Source organism: Wolffia australiana, chromosome 1 (genome assembly GCF_029677425.1).
Source record: "Wolffia australiana isolate 7733 chromosome 1, ASM2967742v1".
NCBI classification, from domain to species: Eukaryota; Viridiplantae; Streptophyta; class Magnoliopsida; order Alismatales; family Araceae; genus Wolffia; species Wolffia australiana.
This window is the reverse complement of record NC_135835.1, coordinates 4,023,724-4,028,463: the sequence shown is the minus strand read 5'-3', so window position 1 is coordinate 4,028,463 and position 4,740 is coordinate 4,023,724.

The following is a 4,740-nucleotide window of genomic DNA, read 5'->3' as shown; positions in this document are numbered from 1 at the left end:
AAATAATGCGCAAGAGAGAGATGAATATTTGCAATTTCACATTAATATGTGAGCTTTTTATGTGAGCACTAACATTTTAATCTTCGCTGGGTTTTTGCATATGACCAACCTTCCTCATTTTGTAAAATCCAATTTCCCCTTAATCGTATTTAATCACATTCCTTAGATTGAAAATTCAATGACAAAGACATCATGATATTAATTAATAAATTTTGATGAATGTTAAGTTAGCGCCTTATTACCCTATACCATTGGGACATAATATAGGTTCCAATATTTTGATACATATGTTTGAAAGTTCCTAATGATGCCTTAGGTTTTTTCTTCCCTAAAATCTCTCTCCCTTAGGCCCTATCAACAGTTGGATACAACTCAATCCATTGAGTTTGAGCAATCTAAGATATCAAAGTATCCATGCGGATGGATCTTAGTGTTCCATAACCCTCACATCATCCCCATTTGATGTCATATCTTGATGAAGACTTTCTTGATTACAAATTTTACCCTGGCCTGTTTGGAGATTCTCCCTCTCATGTTTTATTCAAATGATCTTCTTCGGTGCTTCGATTCACTTCATTCATGTACTAAAATGTTTCTATTCTTTGATTCAATTTTCCAATCTGACCATACCCAGGAACTTTCTTAGTTTAAATGATATCCAGATTTAGTTAGTATTTAATCTAAGGTCAATCCTTGTGTACTATTAGTTAAATTTGCAAAGACAATTCAAATCATATTTTTCTTCCATCAGTCTATAAAATTTCAAAATCCATTTATAAATTTAGTGATTCAATAAGAGTTTATAATTGATGCTTAAGTTATGCATATTTTGGTCACATATCCTCCCTAACCTTACAACAAAATGTATGAATTTCACTATAAATATTACTAAGGCAAATCAATGATTTACCAACATAACCTATATAATATTTGATAAATTAAATCAATGTTAACTTTGCAGGGTTGAATCCCAAAATCCCCCTAAATTGGAATTTTCCATTACAGTGAATTCTAAGTCGATCTCATTGATGTTGGGCAAATTTTAACCATTTTTGGAATTTTTTAGCTTGAGAGGTCATGGACGAGTATAGGAGAGGGTTGAATCAAGAAAATAGAATGAACCAGGCAATTGAAGGTCATTCAAGTGCTAAATGGTATGAAAATTTGTACATACAGAAAACATAACATGATGCATTAATCTAGCAATCTCATTAAATTATGAATTAAAATTATGGATTAATCAACAACAAAAGTATGGTAAGTGAGTTTGAAATATTAAAATAATCTGGAAACTCAACGGTTCAATGTTGGATCTCAGCTTTCTACTAATTGTTTTCCGTTCTAGAGCCATGAGTCTGGCTTAATTCTCTTCCTTGTCAGAGATCCAATTCATGTCAAAGAAAGGCCTCGATATCATATTCCCAAAAAAATACAAAACAAACAATCACTTTTGGAGCATAAGTTCCACTTGTCCGTCATTTCTAGTTCCACCCAGCACCAGATCTTAAAGGTGGCGGGGGCTCTTGGACTGTGAGTGGTTATCAGTTCAGCCTAGCAGCATGTCGTAATGAGGGGATGTCCGGAACCAAGGTAGCCAGTATCAACCATAGCCCTGGTTTGTTGCTTTCTATGTAGTATATTAGTTCATTTCCACTTTCCCATGTAGCCCTGGTTTGTTGCTTTCCATATAGCATATATTGTATTAGCTTGTTTTGACTTTCCTATAGCCTTATGGGCTCCCACTTCCTTAATCTGCCTTGGTGTATTAGCAGTCCTATTTACCATATATTGTTCACTGTCTTTATATATATATATATACATATTGTTCACTTTAAGACAACCCCGGGAGTGAGCAGGGATAACACATTGAAGGTTCTGTTTTATCACAGAGTAATCTGACCATTCGATCAGAATATGATGCTATGTATATTTTGTTTTGTTGAGGCTTTGACATTAATGTGGTCCTCTTTCAGCATTCCAACTACCTTATTTACTAGTTCTGGATTTACTCAGTTTGGACTAAGTCAACCCGATCAATTTCACTTAGCCAACTAGCCTTATCTGTAACCCTCTTGTGCATGATTAAGGCTCTTGGACAGATGACAGACCATCATATGGCAGCCATATACAGATTTATATGGTGGCTTGTCCAAAATCCAAATGGTAGATGGCAGGATATCATTTTGGATGGAGCAGTTTGGGGAAAATTCAGGTAAAGGTCGAACTCCCATAAGAATTCTAGGCGGGTTAGGGGAGAGAGGGGTGTACAATGGCAGTGATGGTGGCACTGGGTGCAAGAAAAGGACTCAATGGCCTGCTCAGTACATGAAGGGATTAGATTGGGAAATAAGGGTTTCTCAACCCCTTCACCCCCCATCATTGTTGCCGCATCCTTCTCTGCAATCATGGGAGGGTCAAATGACAGATAATGGACGATTTTAAAAATGATACTAATAAGTCCATAATTCTTCAAATAAGTAGAAAAATCCTCCATCTATATTTGTGAAGACTTAAATAAATCATTTATTTATGAAAAATTATGGAAAAATAAAAATTTTTAAATAAGGGAAAATTCTTTTTACTAGATATATTATCAGTAACTCAGGTGAAAATCTAGATTAATTTGGGCTTGATTTCATTCATATTAATGTCTTTAGTATTCATAACGTATTATATAGTAGGAAAAATGATTTTTATGGATGAATAAATAAATTATATCCAAAATACACTATCTCAGTAACTTACTCGCAAAATTGATGATATATGATGTATCAAAACATGATAATAATTTAAATTATCACTAGATGCACACATTTTATACCTCAATGTTTTAATCATGTACACCAAAAAATTCTCACTATTTATGTCTTAAACATAAAGGTTAAAACAAGGTTTGTAATACAGAAATTATTTTTAAAATTTTATCTACGTTTTATGTCACCAATGCTGGGTGTTATTTTTTATCCCTAAAGATATACCTATGTTTAACTTATAGATAAAACGTATCCATACTAACAACAAAATGCAAAATAAATATATGACATCAGGTACGGTAGATATTTTGATCAAGATCAGGATAATGCTGCTGAACTATATAGAACATCTCCCCCATTTATGATCTCCAACTAGGTAAATTTAGGTCTTTCTTGACTCAAAATTAAGTTGTATTGAATATCTTTTCTACCTACATATCAGCATCATAGGAAGTAAACTTAATTGTTGAAAATAAAAGTCTCAGGAATTAGACTTATTATAAAAAATTAATCTTTTGATGGCTGTAAAAGATTCCTTCAATTATTTTAACTTGATAAGCCCTTGGTCAACAGAAGGATACTTGAGATGAATTGTGGTCAATTATGGAAACGTGTATAGCCATATCATGATTTCAATAAATTAAATGAATCATTTGGTGATAAATTCAAAAACATGATACATAGTAACTTCATCATTATGATAATTTCACTTTATATTTTATTTTCATATAGCGATTTTGACTTTTGAAAGTAAAGTTAAAAGATCAAAGCGTTTGAACGTGGGTGTGTAAAATTTCAGAACAAAATGCTACTCAAATACAGTTTTTTGAGATCAGCCATACTTTGTTTGATGATTCAAATATTAAAATCAGTCCACATATGTAGCGAACTGTTAAATGCTTAACTGAGTAAACTTTTTAATGATTTATGAATGATTAAATATTGGAAACAACTATTTATTGAAATAAAATTTTAGGAATGACGAATAATTTACAAAGTGTTGTGAGATTTTTTGGATCATCATTTGATGAGTTGATGGTGTTATATACTTGACTTGATAATGTTTATAATTAATACTTCTTAATTTTAATAGTTGAAAATTAATTAGGTGTATCAACATCACCTATTTTCTTGTGCACAAAGATATAAAGGTTATGATGAATACAAAATTAGTTTTTCCTTGGAAGGGTAAGAATGTATAAAGAAAGAAAAAGAATGTTGATTGTGTGTTTATATATTTTCACGATGCCAAGAGTGATAATGCAAAAAATCTGAAACAGCGACTAATAATGCTATGTTGAGGAATTTAAATCATTTAAAAAATAAATTAAATAAATAACTCCCTAATATCTACAGCATGTTAAGTAATTTATGGACTTATTCACAACAAATCAACTTTATTGGTTGATCAATATTAAATTTATCATTTTCAAACTTACATGCTATTAAATTGGATACGAAGGATGTTCAAAAGAAGGAAAGGAGGAAAAAGAAGTAAATAGAGGAAATGTTTAAATGCAAGTTTATTGAAGTTTTCACTCAATCTCATCTCTTGTTTGCATTGAAAAATGCCTGATCCTGGAAAAATATAAGGATGTAGACTTGAGAGGAAGCATTGAGGGCTCATTAAGCTTACATTGAGGTTTTGGGAACTTAGATTTCTATTTTTCCATCATTATCTATCTATTTTTCCGTTTAAAACCATCACTTTCACCCTCTAGACACTTGTTTTTCCCTACTTTCTCTTTGTAGAATTGACTCTTTCTCTCTATAGACTTTCATCCATACCCCTAGTTCATCCCCTTAAAATTTCATAAAATCTCCTTCATTTTTTCACCCCCAAATTCCCTCTCAAACACCTTCTACTCCCCTTCTTCATTTTCTCTCTCTATCTCTTCATTTTGATATTTTCTCTCCCTAGACTAGTTTCTTTCTCTCTTCAAAACCTACTTCTATCTCTCTCTAGATGATTTTATTTCTCTCTTTA